Below are 25,174 nucleotides of genomic sequence, written 5' to 3'. Positions count from 1 at the left end.
TTCAGAGGCAGAACGAAAGGGTAAATACAGTCAGCTCTGTCCCTGTTATATCATCGATATATGTAAGAACTAAGTCAAATAAGATTTTAGTGCATATTCCAGGTCCTCAAAACAGAAGCATGGATGACAGTTAGAAAGTCCAGGGTGATAGACTCCTGCTCTTAAAATGAATTCTCTATTGCTCACCAAATAAGGGGCTATAGAGTATCAAAAAACCTATTTTAAAATCAAAGGTCTAAATAAATAGATATATCATGTTCCTGAATAGAAAGATTCAATGTTATTAAGATGTCAATTCTTCTATGAATGCAATACAATCTCAACCAAAATTCCAGAAATTTAGTTTGTGGATGTCAACAAATGAATTCTAAAGTTTATATGAAAAGGCAAGAGACCCAGAATAACCAACACAGAATTTAAAGAGAGGAACAAAGTCAGAGTACTGATTCTACCCAACTTCAAGAATTTCTGTAAATTTATAGCAATTAACACAGTGTGGTTTTGGTAAATGAATATATAAGCAATATCAATGAACAGAATGGAGGCTCAGAAATAAACTCAAGCAAATATAATAAATTAAACTTTGAAAATTTAACAAAAGCAATTTGATGAGTAAGGATACTCTTGTCAACAAACAGTTCTAAAACAACTGGACATTCTCATACAATAAATTAAACTAGACATAGATATCATATCTTTAACAAAAATTACCTAAAAATGTATCACAAACCTAACTGTGAAATGCAAAACTCTAAAGCTCCTACAAGATAACACAGGAGAAAACTTAGGCAAAGTTGGGTTTGGAGATGAGTGTTTAGTTACAACATTAAAAGCATGATCCATGAAAAAAATGTTGTGCTTTTTATCAATTGGACTTCATTAAAATTAACAACTTCGGCTCTGTAAAAGACACTGTTGAGTGAATGAAAAGACAATTGCGGATTGGAAGAATATTTGATAAAGAATTGCTATTCAAAACTTCCAACTCAACAATGAGAAAACAAATAACCTAATTAGAAATTAAGTAAAAGATCTGAACAAGCATCCTACCAAAGAAGATATAGAGATGGCAAAAAGCTCATTAAAAGGTGTTCGACATTATATGTCATTAGTGAATAGCAAATAAAATAAGGTACCACTCACTCTACACCTATGAGAATGGCTAAAATCCTAAACACTGAGAATACCAAAAGCTGGTGAGGATGTGAAGCAACAGCAGCTCTCTATTCATTCCTGATGGGAAAGGAATATTCAGCCACTTTAAAAATACAATTTAAAAGTTTCTTATAAAACTAACCATACCATGGTCACATGGTCCAACAGTCACACTCGTTGGCATTTACCCATGTGAACTGAAACTATGTCTACTTGAAAACCTGCACACAAATGTTTATAGCACCTTCGTTCATAATTGCCAAATCTTGGACGGTATCAAAATGTCCTTCTGTGAGTGAATAGATATTTAAAAATTGTGTGGTAAATCCAGAAAATGGAATATTATTCAGTGATAAAAGCAATGAGTCATCAAGCCCCTAAAAGACATGGAAGAACCTTAAGTTCATATTGATAAGTCTAAAAAGGCTACACAGTATGTAATTCCAACTACATGACATTCTGGAAAAGAAAACACTTGGAGATAGTGAAAAGAGCTGTGGTTGCCTGGGAATAAGGGGAAGGGAGGGAAAGAGAGATGAATAGGTGGAGCACAGAGGATTTTTCATGCAACAGAACTATTCTGTATGATACCATATTGGTGGCTATGTGCCATGAATTTGTCAAAATACATAGGCTGTACAACACAATGAGTAAATTATGTAGGAGAGAGGAGAAGGGAATATATAGGAACTCTCCCCGCCACTCAATTTTTCTGTAAAACTAAAATTACTCTTAAAAAATAATCTTTACTAATTAAAAACTTGAAGAAATAGAATTAGAGAATCCTTTACTTCTGTCCATGTGTCAAGGACAGAAGGATTTTCCTAAAAGCCCCGCAACTGATGTCCTCTTACTTCTAATTTGTAATATTTGGGTCAAATACGAAAGTCTGCACCTAGCCAGGAGAATGGAAATGCCATGACTGCTTTAGACTAAGTGGAGCCCTTCTGGATGTGGAAGGAGCTCAGGGGAATATCAGCCCTGTATGTAACCAACAGTATCTGCTACAAATTGGGATATTCTCAAAATATAGCTAAACCATTGTAGGCTTCCCAGGTACTGGCCAGTTAGAATGATAAAAATAAAGAGGTTACAATAGTAAATATAAATATATTTTCCTCTACTCTTTAGATAATTGTGTAAAGATATTTAGAAAGAATTCAAAAGACCACCTTTTAAAACTACTGTGTAAAGTCCTCCAACTTGGTTTGATCAGAGATTAAGAATGGGTTTCTCTACATTCACATACATGCACACTGGTGCAACAAAAAGAGGATTTATTCAAATAAACAAAGGTATGCATTCAAGAATGTCTAGTGAACTAAAATAGAAAATAGGAGAGCTATCAGAAAGTTTATGATATAATTTATTTCAGTTTAATCTGTGGTGGCAGATATTTGGCAGCCTTGTTCTTCCACCTCAAATTCTAGGAAATGAGTGAAAAATATAAAATAATGGAAGCTCCATAATTTTAGTAAAAAGAATAAAAATGAGTTTACTCTTTGGTCCCAGAAAAACAAAACCAGAGCCTAAACAAGACAGAAGAGAGTCATTGTCCATCCCTACTGCCCCAATAGAAATCAGAGTCTGAAACTAGGGGATTCTTAAAAGTTGATTATTTTGGCCAATGATCCCGGAGATCAGGACTGGGTTACAGACAGTGAACCAACTGAAGGGTCAGTTCTTGAGTGGGTACAAGTCTGGATGACTTGATCTTCTGATGACCTTTTCAGAAGCCACATAGAATATGTCATAGATTTATTAACTAGAGAATAAAGCTTCAAGGACATATTACTTCTGCTTCTTACCCTAGTGGCCAAGGGTGCCCTAAAAATCCTTTCTAACTCCGAGTTGCATAGGCATGGCTACCAAGGCCATTACCATGGCTATCCTGCATCACAGCTTGAGAGTGAGTCTGGTTCCAAAAGTGAGAGACACAAGGGGCATTTGAGAAAAGGGGCACTTGCGCAAAGCAAGTTTCGACAGCAATGATAGAACTAAGCATAAACTGAGAAGAGAGCACTAGAGATATCCAATATATCCACCGTGAGGATGCACCGTGCTTTTATTATTTTTCTATTGTTGTGAAAAAATTGCTACACTGTAGTGAATTAAAACAACACCCATTTATGAGCTCTTGGCTCTGCAGGTGAGAAGTCCACATGGGCTTGACTTGGTATACTTTGGGTCTTAAAGTGCCGATGTCAAACTGTCAGTCCATGTGGATTTTTACATGCAGGCTCTGGGAAGAATCTGCTTTGAGTTCATTAAAGTCATTGCTAGAATTTAACTCATTATGGCTGTAGGCCTGAGGCCTACTCTCAGTTGGAGACCACCCTTTGTTCCTAGAGGCCACTTTAAGGTCCTTGCCTGTCGAGAGTTTAGACAAGGGACTCCACGACCTCTACATTCATTTTGTTTGGCCAAGTGACAGGGATTTTAAACTGACACTAGTCCTTTGGCAAGCACATGCCTTAGCTAATAGCTTGCCGATTCACAAGTAAATATAAGTTCCTGATATGGCTTTCCCAATGGCTCACATCTCTTTCACCTTCCAGAACCTTCCTCTTGTATACCCCTTAGATAAGACCCCCATGGAGCTTACCAAAACCCAGCTTTTTTTGGTTTGAATTGATCAACCAGGCCCTAGCCAGGGAACCCCAAAGCACTACACTTCAAGAGAGGCAGATACACCTGATTCTGCCTTTTTTTCCATCTATACCTGCCTTGACCTCAAGGTATGCTGTAAACTTCATCTAGAACCTGTGAATAATAAACTTCTCTATCTCCATTTCTCTTATCATCTTCTGTTAATGTTGTCTTACCATCCAGCACCCAGGGGATCTACTTAACAAATATTGATTTAACAAATCACAACGTTGTTCCAAGACCACTGTGTCTCAGCAATAAACAACTTCCCTCTTGTCAAGTTCTTCTCATCCTTTGATGTCTTAACTTCTACTTCTGATACCAGTTTAGACATTCTATCCACCCATATAATCTTCCTATTTTAAAATCAATTGATTAATAACCTTAATTAAATCTGCAGATTCTTTTTGTTTCTTCTTGTTCTTTTTTTTTTTTTTTTTTTTTTTTTACCAAAAACAATTATGGAATCAATGCCAGGGGTTAGGATGATCATGGAGACCTCTAAGAATTCATCTAACAATTCATTCTACCAACATGGGACAGAAGTATTTCATATTCACATACCTAGTCTCTTCATAGTGAGCTTTCAGGGCACCATGATCAAAACAAAAACTAAATGTTTTTCTGGCAAGTGAACTAGATTATTTATAAAGGAACCAAGTAGATTTCTTATAAAGGAATGAGGATTACATTAGCTCACACTTCTCAGTATCATTGGCTACTGCAAGATAGTAGAGAAATGCTTACAAATTTCAGAAGAAAAATAATTTGGAATACAGGCATCCATACCTAATTACATATGAAGTCCAAGTAAACATTATCAAAATGAACTAACTCAGAATATTTTTAAAAACATATTTTTAAAAAACTAGTAAAAATAAAGAAAAAGAATTAAACTAGAGGAAGAAGTCAGATTTAAAAAGCAGTAGGGAGTAAAAGAATAAAACTAATCATTACTTGATACTTCTCAATAGCCTGAGTATATAGTTAATGCCATGAAACTAAAATTCAATATAAAATGAATACTTATTTTTAACCTGGTTAGAAAAATAGTTCTGAAGATCAATGATAACAATGGTTGATCAGAGAAAGAACTAGAAAATGTAACTTGAAAATCATTCCTAATAGTGCAGTCTATAAAAGACACACTTAAAACCAAAATGGAAGATTGACAATAAAGAAAATGAAAAAGATACTCTCTGAAAATGCTAACAGTATAAAAGCAAGTGATATTTATATAAAAAAGAATTGTGGGTACAAAGTCTTAAAGGTAACAGAGAGAAATATCTATAATGTGGTAATCGTTGATCGAGGGCTCAGTAAGTCCCGGTAGTATTTAAAGTATTCACTGTTTCAATATTTATAACAAAGCCATGAGATAAAGACTAGTATTACTTTCATTCATATTTTTCGGATGAAAAAAACTGAGGTACAGTGTATTTAACTGGCTTGCCCAATCACGCAGCTATTAAGTGATATTCGATTCAGTTCCAACCTTCCCTTCCCTTCCCTTCCCTTCCCTTCCCTTCCCTTCCCTTCCCTTCCCTTCCCTTCCCTTCCCTTCCCTTCCCTTCCCTTCCCTTCCCTTCCCTTCCCTTCCCTTCCCTTCTTCCTCTTAAGCGTGCAGCACCTGGTCTTCTTAGGTGGTCTCTCATGCAAGTACTAACCAAGCCCAACCCTGCTTAGCTTCTGAGATCAGACAAAATTGGGCATGTTCAGGGTGGCATGGCTGTAGTCAAAGGAATTTCTAATCGGAACATTATAACTTGCTAATGTAAAACAACTTAGAATAAATCTTAGCTCAACATGCAGAAACAGAAATAAGGTGTATTTTTAGAATTCTGAGAATCAAGAGCACTGGATTCACATGGAGAAATTATACATGAAACACTAATTGGGTAAATATATGTCAAGGCAATAAATTTGAAAGAAGGAAGCATATGAGTAGGCAGCTTAGACCCGTAAAGGCAGAAAGAGATTTTTGGCTTTTAGAAGTATGGAATAGATTATTGTCTGTTCAATCCTCATTTTTTTTTTTTATCCCTAAACTCATCAAAAACAAAAAAGGTAAATGTCATTTTTATGAAAAGAAGAATATTATTGGTGATGGTAAGCATAATTAAGACAGACTACAGAAAATAATTACTATTACTAATGACATATTACTTAACAACACATATATTTTATATTTTAGAAAATGGTAGTTTGAAGGTAACACAAATAGGCTTTATTTGGTTTATTAATGTAGCAACGATAGTGTGATAATATTCTTAAAATTAATTCATAAAGTAGATTTTAATTCAAATTCACATACTTGTCATTGTTACCTACTTTAAGTTCTCTACTATTCTATATTTCCTGCTGTTTAGACAGGCCATCATTGTGATAGCCAGCATTTCTTTTTATTTGAACATTTTTGAATTAATAGAGTAGTGATCTTCCTCTTCTCTAAGATGTAGGATTGAGGTAACATTTTTTTTTTTTTTTTTTTTGCCATGCTTGTAGATAATGGAAGGGGAGGGTGGAATTTGGGGTTATGCTCATTATTCAAGATGCACATGATTTATTTGTTTTTCTGGTGTCTCTCATCATGATCCCTATGTGGGATACTAATTTTCAAGATTCGTGTAGGAGAGTTAAAATTCCCAATGGAATGACCCACAAGGAGTACTAAAAAAAATACTCCTTGGTATTGGCCATGCAACATTTCATGTTGCCTGTTTTGTAATGCCATATAGTATAAAGGAGCTTAATTTTCTAAATTTTTCAAAACAAAATTGGTCTTCTTTACAGTAGGCAATGGCAAGAAAGAAAAGGCTGCTAAGCTTGGATCTCAGAATTGGTGATACCCTCATAAAGAATTAGGTTGAAATGGCCAATAACATATCTTCACTGAGGCAGAAAGAACAAACTGTAGAACTTCAAGATGGCTTTTGATGAAGGCTGATCACTTATAGAAAGGTTCTTTTAAAGTCTCCTTAGGTTAGTTTCTGAATCATTTTACCAAGAAGCAGCTTAGTTTCTTATGAATAGGGAATATTCAAGGAGTGAAAAAGGTTGGTAAATAGGTTTGAACACAGTCATTTGTTCCTAAAGCCCACTCAGGAACTGCCTTCAGACCCCAGAGACATGGTTCCCAGAATTCCTATGGTCTGTGGTTTGATAAAAGATAGAGCACAACGTTCTTTAGGAAAACTGAAAACATGAGGAAGCTATTGAGAGGTTGTTCATTTATCTGATAAAAATATAGAATTTGATTTCTTCAGGGAACTTCAGGATTATGGGGATTTGCCTTTCAATATAATCTAATTGCAGCGAGAGAAGCAGAGTGACAGAGCATGCTCATGGCCAGCTCTGAGACAATAATGTGGAAAAGCCAACTCATATCTAAATTTTAGTCTTTTATGAACACAGGAGGTAAAGTTTAGAATTTGGATTTCTATAAATATAGATGAAGATTAATATCCTTTAAAAAAGAAAGAAAGTGATTAAAAGCTTGCAAAAAAAACCCCTGAAGTCCAACAGAGACTTGGAATGCTCACCGAGATGGGAGAAATTTTCTATTATAATGGATATCGTTTTGGCTGCAGCTTAGAAACTTAGAGTTCTCATTGTTAGCGATTTTTTAAGAGTCTGTAATCAGTTTATTTTGGGCTGTGATCCAAGAGTTATTTGATGTGTTTAAATTACTAAGCAATTGAGATTTAGAAAAATTAATTTTCTGAATTATTTTTCTTCTACGTAGAAAATATGGTCTATGTAATTTATTCCTTTATATTTATAGTTTGGGGAGGTATTTTTCAATAAATATTTGTATTTTATGGTGCTGGGAAAAGGGTATATTATTTGCTTATATGGAACAAATATATAAATATGCAAATAGGCAGAGTGAAATTTTAATATTTAAACCAATGGGCTTTTCTCCTTCCAATTTGTTTACATTAACCCTGTGCTCATCAATTGTGCAGCAGCAAGGAGTTAGATACTTACTTCCTGGTAGAAATATACAGAAAAGGAGGAGAGAACGACAGAGTTCATCTTTGGAGTTTTGATGCATCTGATGTTAGTCTGTAGAGTAAAATAAGATCTGGTGAACTCAGAGAGACGTGGCAAGTGGGATTGGGGCTAAAGTCTGCACAGCAAACTGTGTCAGTTACGTAAGTAACAGAGTTGATTACAGAAAGCTAGAAAACTATACTTTATTTAAGGGTTCTGGCACAGGATCTTGTTATATCTATCAGGATTTTCAGATTCCTTCCACTAAATCCTTTCTGGCAAACTGAAGCCAGGGAAGGATTTTATTAAGAGTTGGGGATAATGTCCATCAAAGTTCAGACTTTATCTGTTTATTCAGGTGACATTCCTATCAATCACAAAACCATGTGGAATGTGATGGCACCAAGAAATTGACACTCTCTCTAATGACAAAAATATTCTGCCTTTACCACTGTCTTGAAGCTTCTCAGTTTCTTATGGATAGGGAATATTTAAGGGATGAAAATGTTGACAAACAGGTTTGAAGACAGTCATTCGTTCCTAGAGCCCACTCAGGAACTGCCTTCAGACCCCAGAGACATGGTTCCCAGAGTTCCTGTTTTTACCCAGAGAAACATGAAGTGTCTGCTGTCACCAGCATCAACAATATGGATATTCTATTCCCCATTTGATTGCTCAATAGTTTATATCAGTCAAAGTCTTGGTCTGATTCACCTGGCAGGTAAAACCTATATCAAATGACAAGAAAGACTGTAAATACAGTGATTCTTTTAACTCTATATAAATAATGAGGGATTTATAATAGAGAACATTTTTCCAAATGTTGAAGGAATGTTCCAAAAGTTTAGAGTAGATACAAATGACAGGTAGCTACTGAAGTCTAGTCCTTGATTGTTACATCAACAGAACTCTTTTGCTATTCTTTAATAACAATAAAAAAAATTCTTACACACAAAAAATTCAACTGCATTGCAAATAAATGAAAACATACCCATTTTCTCCTAAAAAAGCAAGCCATAATATATTGTCAAACTTGCTAAATCCAGTTACTAGTTCTAGTAGATCATTTTATTAGATGCCTTAGAAATTTAAACACACACAATCATGTCATATGTGAATTCAAATAATTTTACTTCTTTCTTTTAAATTGGTATGTATTTATTTTATTTTATTTTATATATTTTTTTGCCTTATTAAAGTGTCTAGTACCTTTGATAAATAGTTGAATAGTGGGGAGAGTAAAAATCTTTTGCCTTATTCCCAACATCAGGGGCAAACCATTCTTTATTTTGTCATTAAACATGATTCTATTGTAAATTTTTATAGATTTCTATATCAGGTTCAGGGAGTTCTTTTTCTAGTCATTTGGAAGTTTTATCATGAACTCATGTTGATTCTTTTCAAATGTTTTTCTAGAATTTATAAATATGAAAGACATGCTTTTCCCATTTATTCTGTTAATGCATTGAATCACATAGATTGCTTTTTGAATGTCAATCTTACATTCCTGGGATACAGCCCACTTGGTCATGATGTAGTATCTTACATGTGTTTTACTTGCTAATGTTGTCTTGTTGTTTGCATCTATGCATGAATATCAATCTGTAATTTCTTTTTTTTTTTAGACCTTTGCCTGATTTTGGTGTTGAGATAATTCTGGCTCATAAAATATTTGAGAACTATCCCTACTACTTCCTTTTTTTTTCTTTGAGCATTTCGTATGACTGGTATGTAGTCTATGATAGAATATACTAGTGAAGCCGTCTGGCCTTTTACTTTTCTTTGTTGAAAGCTTTTAATTACAAATTTAATTTACTTAATGAATGTAGAGCTGTTTATATCTTTAACTTCTTCTTGAGTCAGTTTCGTTACCTCCTTTTGTTAAGGAATTTGTCCTCCATCTAAATTGTTGAACATGGTGACATGAAGTAGACTGTAATATTTTCATTTCTTTTAATGTCTTTAGGATATGTAGTAGTGTTATCACTTTAATAATTGATAGTGATAATGTATGCCACCCTTTGATTCTGTCCTTCTTTGATCAATAGAGCTGTAAATTTTTAAATTCTTTCATCTTAAAAACACTATAAATCTCCCTGTAAACACTGTTTAACTGTCTCCAACAAATTCATATATGTTTTTAGTATCATTTTATTCAAACCCTGCTGCAGCTGCTGACATCTATGCTGCCAATGTGTTGCTCATGTAATGTTTTAACTCTCAGTTTTTTCTTCCTACTTTATTGCAAGCTCCTGATCCAAAGCCTTAGACATAATTTTAATAAAATTGGGCCAACAGAGAAATCAGAAAAAAATGTGGTTCTAATCTGTAAACCACATAACCTCTTAGATCATTATCTACTGTTCTTGCGTCCAACTTTAGCTCCACTTTTACAATAAATTATTTTTCAGAAATATACCCGGTCAATCATAAAATAAAGTTTTAGTGAACATAACCTGACATTCTTCAGAATGACCTACATATGCCTGAATTCTAGAATCAAGCTATAACTTTTATTGCTGAATATTCCCGTGGTAACAAATTTAGATGGATCAGGATATTGGCACTTCTATGAATTTAAAAAGTCTAGAAATTTGTCAAATTATTATTTTATGATAAATTAAATAAATCTTTAATTTTATTAAATGTTATCATTTTGAAAGTGACTGTACTCCCTCTGTTCTAAAAAATATGGATATTGTAAAGGTTAACTTGTTTTAAAAATTTTTAGTTAACTTGGCTAGCCATTTGTTCCTGTACTCAAGATCATTTATGAAGACCTGTAGAATTTTACAAAATAGGTATTTAGTGCATCACTGAGAGAGCTAAATGTTCTCTCTCTCCATTACTGAAACTCATATATAAAGGAGAGTAGCCAGCTTTACATCAGCTCTATTTAAAATTTTTAAATAGTTTTGACTAAAGTTGTAAAAATTGCACAGTTTAGGCATATTTAGACTAAATAATAATTCATTGGAATGTATTCTCATTACCTTTATGTACAGAAATCTAATTCAATATAGGAGAGAATATGTGTAAAAGGACATTGGAAAATGTTCAAAATGTAAACTCATTATCCTTAAGTCAAACTACATTTGATAAAGTTTACTCAGTACCTTAATACTAATATGTAAATAAATTCTTTGGAGAACTCACAGTTGTTGAGTTTTACATTTGAGCCAACTGTGTGCTAAGGAGAGAGCGTGTGAGGAGGATATAGCACTCTATCTACATGGAGTGATCTTTAGATTTTTGTAGGTCGTAAAATTGGGAGTCAAGGTAAACCTATGTAGGTTTCAGGAATTGAAATAACCTAAATCACATCAGGTATAAGAAAGGGAAATAAATTCTGAATATTTCCAATAAGTGGAAAAACCTGGTTAGAGAGGTCAAGGGAATAGGGTCACTGAGAGCATGCTAAACTCAAATGCTAAAACACAAAATTTTAATTTACCAGCATGGAACAGGTGGTACTGGGAACCGTGAGTAGCATAATTTGTATGTACATTCTTTGCTTGGTTAGAGACTAAAAACACGAAGACATAAGGATGTCATCCCTGAATGTAACAAAGTATAGTGATATCAGTTTAACTAAAATATTATTCTTTGGTTCACCGAAAGCACCTATGAAACTTTCCCCAGTAGTTTTCAACTAGAGGAACTGATCAGGAATATTTAAGACCATTAGTTTCAGCCTTAGCTGTCTGTGACTTGGCTTCCTGCTTACAAATACTGTGAGAGGGCAATAGCTAAGTCTCCTGGATGGAAAACAGTAACAAGTGACAATTCTCCCTCATAATCTAACCATATCTTAGGAGTCCCTCCATAAGTAACTAAATCTGGTATAAATAATCTCTCTGATAACTGAATGTTTTTATTATATACAGAGAAAAATAAATAGAAGCTCAGGGGTTTTAAGTCATCTCTTTGCTTAGAAATTAAAATTTTCACTACATAAAAGTGATCCATCTAAAACTGACTTTGTAAAAATTACAAGTACATCAAATAATATCAAATAATATATAACTCATGTGCATAAGTGATGTCCTCATTTTCAAGTTTGTTATATCATTTACAAAGCTTATCTAATTTCTTCATTTCTAATATGTATTGGAACCTAATTTGGTAACATTTAAAAAGAGTCAAAAATATCATTCATTGCAGCCAACATATCATAGGATCCTTTCATTATTTGACAGTTTTGACAGATATTATTGATTTGGGCAGCAACTGCAGCTAACCAGAAGGGGACAATGTGACAGTTTTATGTAACAAAAGGCACAGTGTCATGTCAACTGAACTAAATGTTGTACAAAGTGACAGCGGGACAAAAAATCCTTTCAGACTTAATTTTCTGCTTCATTTTTTTTCCTACCATCAATATATAAGGCAGTGCAGTAGGTGACACAAATTAGCAGGAAGGAGCAAAAGGTCTGTCCTGCCTCTGTGGCTATACTTGACTTCTTCCACCACAGAGTGGCAATTATTTTTAAGGTGAATGAACAAGAAGAGCAGCTTATAGTTATCAAACTACCCCTATAGGAGAAAATATATCCCTTATCAAGATGCTTTATATATTTCACCTAGGTGGCTTTTGGGGAAAGATGAAAGGAAAAAGTCCCCATCTGCTAGGTCATGCCTACAAGACACATTCTGTCAAGTCTTAAAAGCAGCAACAGCTTTGCCTGTGGGATACCTATAATTATTATGCGGAGCAGCCCAAAGCCTGCTGCAGTTCATTGTTCTGCTAACATAAGACTGAATGAGAGAACAGTGGCTCCAGGCTGTGAGTGGATAAAGTGCAACTTTTCAATTTTGCTCTTCTAAGGATCCTGCATTGTGTGGAGTCCATGAGTGACATCCATGGGGCTTTCCTTGGGGCTCAGCAGATTGAATCAGTCATGCTGAGTTAAACAATGAGTGGGGGACATAACCTTAGCAGTGCCTGTCATTTTTGCCTCCTAATTCAATCTACATTTAATCAATGAAAGTAATTTCTTGTTTGTTTAAGTCTTATATCCAATGGATCTTGAGGATTTTGAAGTAGTACACCTTCACCTTGACCTTCTTTGCCTTTCAAACTTCAACCACTATCTCGAAATTGGGATCCAAAAAGATGACAGGCTGCACTGGTACCCTGTTGGTTATTCCTTCTGATTTCTCTGATCCATACTTTTAATGGAGCTTTGGGAATGTTATCTAAGTGAGAAGCTGGAAAAAATATTCTTAAAAAAGAAAAAAACAATAGGGACAATAGTAAGAATAGCATAATCTGAATTTCTAAAATACTGACATGGGTACACAAACTGGAAACAATACTCATGAGGAGAAAAAAGAACTCTTTTGTCAAGTTATCTCCTGTTCATGCTAATGGCTTGAGGATTGACTTTTAGGCTGTTGTCATTATTGGGAGTAGCCAGTAGTAACTCATGAAAGTTCAAGGTCTCTATTGATCGATTTAGCTAGTCTTAATCAAAATTTGTCTTCCTTTCCACTCAGTGATTAAATAAGTCTGAGAGAGCTTGACACTGAGTCTCTGACTTTTTATGTTTGTAAAAAAGTGCTGATCTAAACATTTTATTACCTGTCAATTGTCAGACTGGAAAGCAAACTAGAAGATGGAGTTTTAAGGAAATGGATTTATGAACATACATGATTAATTAAATGCCACAATATACAAGAGCAGTTATCATGGTATTAAAAAAAAAAAAAACAGATTTTAATATTTTTTCAAAAATATTGTTGCTAAAATGTCAAAAAAATATATACCTACATCAAAATATAAGAGAAAATTAGTAGATAGGTAATATTATGGTGGAATCAAGGACTGGTTTGAAATAGATCTGAAAAGATTTGACATTTAGGATTTCTTAAGAGAAAGAAAAGCTGCAAGTAATAAAAATAAACCCTGTGATAAAAACGTGGGTTTGCTACATTTCTGTAAAAATAAAAATAAAATTTTTATTTTTAAATTAGTCTTGGAAAAATCTGGAATTTAAACTTTAAAGAATTTCAATATGTGATTTCTCAGTGCTGCTCCATAAGCCTAAGGGGAAATGACAAAATAAGATTTTGGCAATAGTTGGATTTTTTAAAAGTTGCATAAAAATTGAGTAAATATTTTACATAAATCATCTAGATAGTTTGTAAAACAAATTTATTTAAGAAATAAGATATGTTTGACTTTTCTTTATTCTTTGATTTTTTTTCATTTGGCATCCATAGACCTTCTAGTATACTGAGCATTGTGTGAAAAGGCCTGACCTTAGGGAGCTCACAATCTATTTGAACTATGTTGAATGTGCTTTATCATCTAGCAGAATAAAATTTCACCATGATAAAATGCTTCAAAATTTTTGGCTAATTTGTGCTTATTGTCAAAGGCTGACTAAAGTCTTTCCAGCCCCCAGGCTGACAATGGGAGCTCTATGTACAAATACCTACCTTCTGAAACACATCTTCATTTGCTGCATCCCTAGGACTACCTTCCTGGCAGAGATTTGTAAGGCTAAAATGAAGTGTAAGCAGAGACAGGGTGTATTTCAAAAGCTAAAGAACAAAAGTCCAGGGCCATGTATGAAGCCCAAAGGAAAAACCAATGGGATGATCCAGAAGTATACTAAAGCAAGAAGATAGCTATACCTAAATATGGAGAAGAGCATTCTAACATTGGGGGATAGCAGTCTATAAGGTAGAGTGAGAGTGTATGGGAAGAGAGCTGAGGGTGATTGTTCAGGACATGTACTATTTATAACATGCTTTTACATACTAGCCAAGCAAAGGTAAATATCGAAATTCATCTAAACTGCTGTATGGTTTAACACCCATCTCTTTGGCCAATTACTAGTAGCCTCCTCTTATTCAGGTAGATTTTCCAGGTTCCTGGCTTTTCCTCTAGTCTCCTCATTCTTGGTTATCCACCTTGTTATAGACTCAACTGTGCCCAATTTTAGGAAATACATATTTCATCCAATTTTTCAGAACTAATAATTAACTGACAAGGTCTTGGTTTCTGTCTTAGCTCAGCTCTCTTCTATCAGACTGGATCCTTGTAATCCTGTTGATGTTAAACTTTTTGCTACTTTTAAGCCAATTAAATACCTGCAGATTTTTCTTTGTAGGTGTGTGTGCATGTGGATGTCTACGTATGTGTGTCCCCCTTTGTTCAAGGTTAAAGGTGACTACATCATAAATGAGTCAACTGTTAGCAGTAGAATAGACTAAACCTCTCACACAGATATTTAATCAAAATAATAAAAATTGGGCTTATATGTCTCAAGTATAAAGGTATATCACTTTGAAAAAGTACATCACTTTTAGGTTCAAAATAACTATGTTTAGAAATGACTCGTCTATTATCCAAAATTTCAAATTATTTTTTTAAATTGGGGTAATTGATTCTGAATATGTCTGATTTTGTGCTATCTATCTATCTATCTATCTATCTATTTATTTATCTATTTAACTATCTAAGAAGAATAGTTGATTATGATAGGTTGAGCTCTTCTTGAGGCAGAGAAGTAGGATGCAATAGCATAGACGAATCATGAGCAAATTGGAGCTTTAAGTCTCTTCAGCAGGATGCATTACTAAGTTCTCTGAGTGTATCGAATTATAAAGTGAACCCCTTCTGTGACCTTGGTTACCTGAACCAATCAGAGTTGCAATTTTCACCTATCCAAGCACTTCAGTGTGGAAATAAGAATAGCTTCATGAAATAGAGTATGTTATTGAACCCAGGTAGATAGTTTTTCTTTTATTTTTAGACAGATTGTTAGCTGGCTCTAATTTTTTCCATGTTCCAACTAGTGACAGGGAGTATCAAGACTAATCAGAAAGTACTCCAATTGCAGAGAATCAAAGTCTGGTTACTGTACTCATTGGTAAAGAAAAAAAGATTAAAATTTTATTATATAAAAGTAAATAAATTTTTGCTTTTAATAACAGATTGAGTTTCTAGGAGATTTTCCTTAAAGACAGTAAAATAGGGAAGGGGTGAGAAATATATATACTGATTTGACGCTTTCTCTTGCCATTCATTCATTCATTCAATACATCATTATCAACCACCTATTAGTTGCCAACCACTTTACTTGCTGACAAAAATGAAATAATAAATAGAGATAATTCCTGCTCTTAATAAAACAAAATTAAAATAATCTGAAAATTTTCTGGTCCCCTTAAAATACCACTGATTCTTTTCTCTCAGAGTACAAAAATTTGACATATCATATAAATATTTATAACAAAATAGCTGAAAAGAATTAGAAAATAGCTTTAAATTCTAATAATTCTAACACTGTTAGTATTTGGGTGAGCATTTTCTATATTAGAGATTTGATACCTCACTATAAAGATACATTTAGAAATATAAAAGCATGACAAAAGTATGTGGAGATCTAAATGAAAATATTCTCATGGAGAGAGTATATATATGTGAATGTGCATATATAATTTACATGTATATAGCAATCTGATATAATTACACACCACATATACACCATATGTTTAAACTTGTAAATGTCACAATATAGCACATTTCATATCATTAGTGGTACTTAGTAATTTTTCTTTTAGCATTTTTTTCTCTTTTAATACTAGGCTCATTTTTGTATTACAGTAGGAGACATTTCTTATTGGTGTCATTTACTAAAAATCGTAATGAGCAAGCTCATATTCTGAGTACTGGAACTGTTATTAAATTAAACAAATAAAAATAACAGCTCTCGGGTTCACATGTTATTGGATAAAGAAAAACTATATATATATATTCTTTATAATTGATATATATGTATATATGTGTGTGTGTGTATATATCAATTTTAAAGAATGAATGTGTTACTAAAAATAAAACAAGGAAAAGAAGTAAGTGCTTGCTAATATTCAACAAGTGTTAATCATTTGCTAGCCATATATATAAATTTTTGCCCCATTTTTAAATGTTTTAATTTGCTCAGGAATTATTTGCCTACACAAGTCTTTTAAAAGTATAGATTCCAATGCAGTGAAATGTGTTCATACTTTGCTTTCTGGTTTCTTATTATATTTTATGCTTCAAAAAATATAAAAATATTTATATTTGTTTCATCTGTGTCTTTTCATGTATTTTTATTCAAATGTTACTAATTTAGTTTTAAGAGAGGCAAAAACCATATATATATGCATATGTATATGTATATACATATATATTATTTCCTAATAAGATTCTTTGCATAATATAAATACATATCAACGACTCAATCAAATTTCTCACTGGAATTTTTTTTAGGGATTGGATTAAATTTTCATGGTGATCGAGGGAATGCTGATATTTTTAACCTGCCAAGCTATAGAATAGACTAAAATCTTCAAGTATTCCCGAATTTATCATTGTTGTCATCAAGCCCATGTTGGGTTGCACTGTCCCTTCAATATGTCCATCACTATATGAATGAAGCAATAAAAAGAATAAGAATTAGCGTTATAAGAACCAACGGAAAAAACAAAAAACATATTGCATTAAAGCAAACCAAAAGTTAATCCCCGAAATCACATAGAATTGATATTTGCCTGTGATGGAACACAAACTAGTAATTTAATTTAAACAAATTTAAATGATTTATCTAGCATTAATTTGTTAACTACTCCAGACTAACAATTTTGTAATGATCACTGAATCATGTAGGATTTTTATATGTTTTTCTATGCTCTCTATTGGTTTCCAGTTACATAGTACTGGCCCAGTATCACAGAACTGAAATACTCTTGTTTGAAAATTGTAATTTTTAAATACGATACCAAAAGAATATTTCTCCATATTATCTTTCTATTCTTACCCTTTTGCTCTACAAAATTAATATCAAGATTTGCTCTTGAATTTCTAAAATAATATAAACAAAAAAAACATTTTAAATAGACTTGTTACATCGTTATAGATTGATTTGTAGAAAATTACATAATAGCACACTGAGCCTTTCAACCAATTTAGCTAAGTCTTATCTAAACATTTTAATGACATTTTATACTTCTCTAATATGTTTATTAAATATATTTTGTTACATTTATTCCTGAGCACATGTAATTGTATTATTGAATATTATATATGTTAAATATTTCCATAGTACAGGATATCTGCTGTTGCTATTTCTTTTCAACATTGTACTGGAAGTTCTTGCCATGGTAATTAGGCAAGAAAAAGAAATAAAAGGCATTTGGGTTAAAAAGGAGAAAGTTAAACTATTCCTATTTACAGATAACATGATCTTTTACTTAAAAAATACTAAGTAATCCACAAAAAATATCTATTAGAACTAATAAATGTGTTCACCAAGGTTGTAGGAAACACAATCAATATAAAATCATCCATTGTATTTCCATTCATTAGCAATTAACACTCTGAAAATAAAATTAAGAAAATATTCTATTTATAATAATAAACATAAAATATCTAAAATAAATTTAACAAAATTATACAAATTGTGCATTGAAAACTAGAAAATACATAGAAAGTCATTAAGAGATCTAAAGAAATCCAGGAATAAACCTCTACATTTAAGGTAAATTGATTCTGAAACAAGTTTCAGAACAATTCAATAAGAAAATGATAATCCTTTCAACATTTTGGTTGGAGTAATTGGATATCTACATACAAAGAATAAAGTTGTACTCTTATACTATACATAAAATTTATTTAACATTATGCACTTAAATGTAAGGGCTAAATCTGTAAAGCTTTTAGGAGAAAACGTAGAATTAAATCTCAGTGTCTTTGAGTTAGGCAATGGCTTCTTAGATATAGCAGCAAAATACAAGTAGAAAGGAGAAAAACTTCCTTAGAATTAAAAACTTTGGTGCTGTGAATGGAATCATGAAAAAAGTAAAGAAGACTCACAGAATGGGAGAAAATATTTACAAATTTTATATTTGATAAAGGACTTGTATCCACAATATATAAAAGTCCCTACAACTCAATAATAAAAAGACAAATAAATGAATTTAAATATGAATAGATATTTCTCCAGAGAAGATATTAATGGTCAATAAGTACATGAAATTTGTGCAAAAATTTGCTTAACACTAGGGAAATTGAAAACTGCACCATAGCTACATAGCTACCCAGGATATCTGGATAAATGTTAAAAATCCAAAAATAATATTTGAAAAATACCATTATTGTAACTTTTACAGAAGTATACATACATTTGATCAATTGCAACTAAAATAAAATATAAAATTTCCTTTTAAAACAAATCCATGATCTTTGCAAACTCTACTACCTCTTTATTAAATTCGGTCATCCCAGTCTCATTTTACAGTAACCATTCAAGAAAATCTATTTTCAACCTCCTCGACAGTAAATACTGTTACTCACTAGGTATTCTAGATTTTAAAAAGTAGAATTTATTTTTCTCTTTGGAAGAAGTAGTGAAAATACACAGAAGCATAAAAACATAACCTGACTTTTTCTTTTTCCTTAGTAATATAGAAACACAGTTAATGTCAAAAATTAAATCAAAATACGGAGGAGTGTATAGACTTTATAATGAGTGAATGTAAAATCTATCGCACAAAGCATATGAATGAAAATTATATATACAAGGTTGAACTCTTCTAGAATTTTCTAATTAGGCAAGAACTTTTCTAGAATGTAGATGGAGTATTTTCTAGAATACTCCTTTAATGTCCAAAAAATCACCAAAATTCCTAGATTGCAAGGCCATTCAACTATAGTACTCACTCAAATCATACTCAAATCATAGATGAGTATGATTTGAAAATGCACATTTTCACTTTTTGAATATGTTCCACACTCATTATATAACCCTGCTAGTTGACATATGGATAAATTACTGGGTTTGTATTATTTACAAATACATTACCTTGGAGGATGCAACTACATTTCTTTAGGTATTATACTCTTAGGATGTAGTAATAGTAGGAAAGGGCATGCAGTAGACACATGTCCCAAATTCCTTCTTTCAGATTTGGAGTGACATCAGTAAGCAGACAGATTAAGAAAATTGGTCCCCTAAGAAAGATGCTGTGTAAACCTACTCCAGTCAGATGGAAATTGCAGCACTCAATTCTTTTTAGTAATATTTGGTAACTCCCAGTTTAAGAAATAAAACTTCAGGAACCAGGACATTAATAATAAAAGTATCAAAATGTCCTTTTCACTTTTAACAGACTGCAAACATCTCAATTAGTCAAAATTTTTAATGTCAAAAATTAAATCAAAATACAGGGGAGAGTATATGCTTTACACTGAGTGATGTGTAAAATCTATTGCACAAAGCTTTCTGTTTTAAAATTGACTAAAGAGAGACCCAGTTTACAAATGCTGAGATTCAAAGTAATTTAACTTTATAAAATTATAAACAATTCTTGGTCGTCAAAGCTGCATTGTGCAAAAATGAAAAATCCCTGTGAAATTTTACTGTTTGCCACTAAAATGGAAAATGTTTTGCTTTCAGAAACTTATATCCAAAAATTTCAGGTCTGTTCAGTTTCTGTAATGAGCAGTAATCAGAAGAGTTTTTCAGTGAATTCTTAAAGGATATCGTTTGATTCACAGTGTTGTATTTTAACTAGTATGAATTGCTTTTCTCTAATTAAATAATTAGTGCTTCTCAGGCAGACTATGAAATCTCAAAACTGCACTTTATAATATATATCAATGAAATTAAGTCTTAGAAGCTTAATTTTTACTTTTCTGTTTCTACATGTCTGCTTTTAACGTTATGTTCAGCTAAGTGTTACAAAGATTAAGTATGAACCTATCATGAGGGACTTCCTAATGAAAGATATTTAGATTTTCTCCTAAAATATGTTCAAATGATATATATGAAGGCTATAGAAAAATTTATATTTATCATTTTTTCCATTTCTGCTTTTGTGCAACTCAACCACTTTCCACACTGCAGCCACACTTCCTTTTCTAACAGGCAAATCTCATTATATCACTTTGCTGCTGACAAGCTTGCTTGCTTCCACACTGAGCCATGGACTCCTTATCAAAGTATGTAATACTGCTCAAGATCTTTATCCTTTTTATTCTCTACCCTCCTCAACCCCTAGAGCTATGTTCCAGCCATGATGAACTGCTTACACTTTCTTGAAACTATGTATGACCATTGAATTCTAGGATTTTCTGAAAGTGATAGATACTTTCTAGAATAACTTTTATCCTCCCCTTGACCTAACTCCTATCCGTCATCCCACTCAAAAAGCCTCCCCTTACCTTATCTTTGGGTTAGCATTTCTCGAATAGCATTTACTCTTTGTTTGTCGAATATTTGTTGAGAGTCTGCTCTGTACAATGTACTGCTCTAAGTATAGGGGGGTTCAACAGAAAAGAGGAAAACACAGTGTCTTAATATTCTCACATTTTTAAATAAAGTAATGAGTATACCCTTTTATTATACTTATCCCAATCATATTCTAATTGCCTGTTTCTTTTTTGCTATCCACTAGTAGATAGTACGTTTCTTGAATATACAGGCTCTCATTTGTCATTTTTTCTTACAGCATTTATCTCAGTAACTAGCATATAAGGAACTCATTTAATGTTTCTCATGAGTGACTAAATGGATATCTCAATTTTTCCCCACCACCTACAGAATGAAACAACAGTCTTATACAAAATTAGGGATACATGTGTCTAATACTACGAAGCACAGGATTTTGAAGCAGGTAATCTTATCAATGTAGAATTCTATTGGTCAGAAAATTCTGAAATTAAACCTACTGTACTGCAAACCTGTTTTGGTAATGTTGATGGTGGTAGTATTAAAAATTAACAATATGACTGAAAATTATTACATGTTTACTATTTTCTAGTTATAGAATATTATACAAATCAGATGTTTAACATATGTGATCTTCTTAATTCTTACAAGAACACTGTGAGGTAGAATGATCTTTTCTATATAGATGAAAAAACTGTAGTCAACTGACTCACCAAAGTTACATAGAGCTGACCAACAAACTTGACGGGCATTGTAGGCCTGACAATTTCTTTATTAAAATATTAGAGGTAGAACCCCACAGTGAGTGATAAAATACTTTGCCACTTGCTAGCCTCGGATGAATGAGTTAACTTCATATCTCAGTTTCCTTATTAGTATGGTATGGGGAGTATACACATGAATATGGCATGGGAATCAAATTACAAAACCCTGTGAAAACATCTGGCACACTTTTCCCAAATAATAAATATCCTTTATGTATTTCAGTGTATTATCAATATTAAGCATACAAGTAATACTTGTATAGAAATACTTTCTATCAAAAACTGTAAACTATTTTCATGCTATTAAAATGAATCATTTTAATGTTATTGTTTTAAAAAATGCATAAAACTCTTTATAGTAATCTTCTAGAAAATATACTTGTTTATTGTTTACTGCTTCCATATCTTCTTCCACCAACCTCTCACAGTTGCTTATGCAAGCAGCTTTAATTAAATGCTTCTTTGAATGGAAAAATAAAATAAATACACATACTTCTTCAAACTGAGAATTCATCTAAGTTTACTATCAACCTACCTTATTTAGATAAATTTTAGAAAGAAAGGAAGTGGTAAAAATTTACAGGAAATAACTACTATAGCTAAATGATAATTATGTGAATGTATGTGTCAGTTCCAGTAAATTGGATTCTGAAACAAATTATACAAAGCATGCCAAGAAATATATCAAATGTAACATGACTTAAAGGCACATCTGTCAAGCTGCTGCATTTGGGAATAGGCTAGTTGATAGTGTTATCTATGGCACTTCTGGGGACAATCATGTTTCTTCTCACGGAGTTTTCCATTTTTATCTTTATCAAAACTAGTGGATGATCTCTACAATAAAATAAGTGTAATGACTTTCTAATTTCACACTTTGTCAGGAAATGGAACAGGTATATGTTGAGTGCTCAGAGAGAAGAGAGCTAAGTTATTTCCAATATAACAAAGAAATCAGACAGCTAGCATTATGTAGAATTTATTGTGGGCAAAGAATGTCATTTGTAAGGATAACTATATGTAAGGAAAAATTTTTAATTTTTGATTTTTTTATTTAAGTATAGTTATATACAATATTATATTCATTTAAGGTATGTAATATAGTGATTCAACATTTATATACCTTCCAAGGTGATCGCTGACTAAGTCTAGTAATCATCTGTCACCATGGAAACTTATCATAATATTATTGACTATATTCCCCTTCACTCTTTTCACCCATCCTCTTACCTTACTCCCTTCCAGCAATCATCATTTTGATCTCTGTTTCTATAAGTGTTTTTGTTTGGTCATTTGTTCTTTTTTGTATGTTTATTTTTAGATTCTACATATAAATGAAACCATATAGTATTTGTCTTTCTCTGTCTGTCTAAAATTTTTAGTAAGTTAATGGACACTTAGTGTGAAGTCTCTCATTTTAGTAAACTACTAATCCAAATGGGTCAAGATCAACAGAATTTCTTCAGAATCTGTACATCGCTTTCTCCTACTTTTACTAGATAGAGACTTCTGCCTTCTCCCAATTTCTCTGAAACAGATTTTTAAAGTTAATACCACTATTTTTGTTTGGATTTCTTTTTGCAGATTATGATTCATAATCACACTTTTTAATCTAGGTTCAAGAAATCTCTCCCATCAGATGCTATAAATGCACTTAAGGGTCAGATAAACCAAAGTCTATCACTATCAATCTTCTTATGTCCAGAGAGCAGAGGTAATGTAGTTTGTAGGAAAGATGCATGTAGCAATGATGTTACAGAGAAAAAGGAAACCAGTAGTAAAAAATAAATAAATAAATACGATATGCAAATAAAGAAGTGCCAAGAAGGCTGGACACAGTAGAAAGTCATGAAGAAAAGAAGTATTTTGAAACATGTGAGAAAAAGGGTCACATGAAGCAGATTTGGATTTTAATTTTAGGTGATGAGAAAAGTGTAGTTAGGAAAAGACTGTATAAGAGGATTCAGCCTTAAAGAGAAGAATACTATGTTGAAGCTTATAGCTAGTACATTTCCAAAATAATCAAAATTATGTGTGGATTTGGCAATGTAGAAACAATACATCTAGAAACAAGGAAATTGGAAAATGAGGAAATTTGGAATAAATTTGAGTTTCATTTTTGCCCTATTGATTATGATTAAATTGTGAAGTTTAAGGTCTATATAAATCCAGGGGAAACTTAAATTAGATTAATATGAAAGAACAGTATTAAACAGAAGATTCACAAGTGATGATATGATTCAAGTAAGAGTGATATGAGGATCTTTGCAATAATACTGAATAATACAGTCTAAGGAGTAGAGAAGGAGCTAAGAGCTAAGAGATGATGATTGGGGACTTCTGGTAAATCATTGAGAGTGAAATACTGTAGATCTCCTAGGTTTACTGACAGTTTAAGTGCACAGAAATACTATACAGAATATAATAACAAAATTGAATATTTAGCTAATAGCTAAATTCAAGAGGAGAAAGAGAGAGAGAGAGAGAGAGAGAGAGAGAGAGAGAGAGAGAGAATAGTCTGGGAAGCAAAAATAAAAAGATCTAAATTTAATTTTACATAGGAATTGGCATTGAAGCCAAACAATTTATAGTGCATTGGAACACTATATTGGGCTTAGGAGCTCTGGAAGCTGGAATTTTGAATTCCATGTAAAAACTGAGATGCTCTCAGATAAAGAGCTATAACTGTGCTACATGCATAAAGCCAAGAGCAGGAAGGGTTGTTCAACCAGAAAATGACTAGAAAATCTCTACCGATCAGTTTTGGAAGTGCCAGGAAGTCCATCTGAAGCATGGATGAAAATCAGAAACCTAAGCTTGTACCTTCTAGTGGAATAACCTTTAAAGTCATTCTAAATATGGAGCAAATGAACAATTAATAGCTTATCATAAAACTCTTCCTAAATGAGAAACATCTAAGGAGCCCTAGCAAAAGCAAACAAATTATCTCCTGGTAGGAAAATGGTGATGGAAAGGAAAGGAGAAAAGAAAAGAAAAAAGAAAAGAAAAAGAAAATTTCAAATTTCAAAGTAAATCAAGAAAAATCTGAATTCATACTAATTATGTAGAATGGTATTAAAGATGAAGACTCAGAATGGTAGATTTCAATTATTAATAGTAAAAAAGTCTCCCAAGGACAATAGCCTTCAATAAAAAGAACTCACAATAACATTTTTTTTAAAAAAATCAAAAGATATGAACAGCAATGGGAAAGAGATAATAGGAGCAACAAACACGATAATATATGCATGAAGAACTAGAGATAGAGAATTATCTGAAAAAAAAATTTTTCAAAAAAGCTTGGGAAAGTATTCAAACAGCAGAAAAAAAATAAACTATAAACAAAACAAAACAAAACAAAACAAAAAAAACCCAAACCAAACA

The sequence above is a fragment of the Rousettus aegyptiacus genome, unplaced genomic scaffold, assembly GCF_014176215.1.
Source record: "Rousettus aegyptiacus isolate mRouAeg1 unplaced genomic scaffold, mRouAeg1.p scaffold_m13_p_8, whole genome shotgun sequence".
Classification (NCBI taxonomy): Eukaryota; Metazoa; Chordata; class Mammalia; order Chiroptera; family Pteropodidae; genus Rousettus; species Rousettus aegyptiacus.
The sequence above is the reverse complement of the archived record's forward strand: the minus strand, read 5'-3'. Positions refer to the sequence as shown.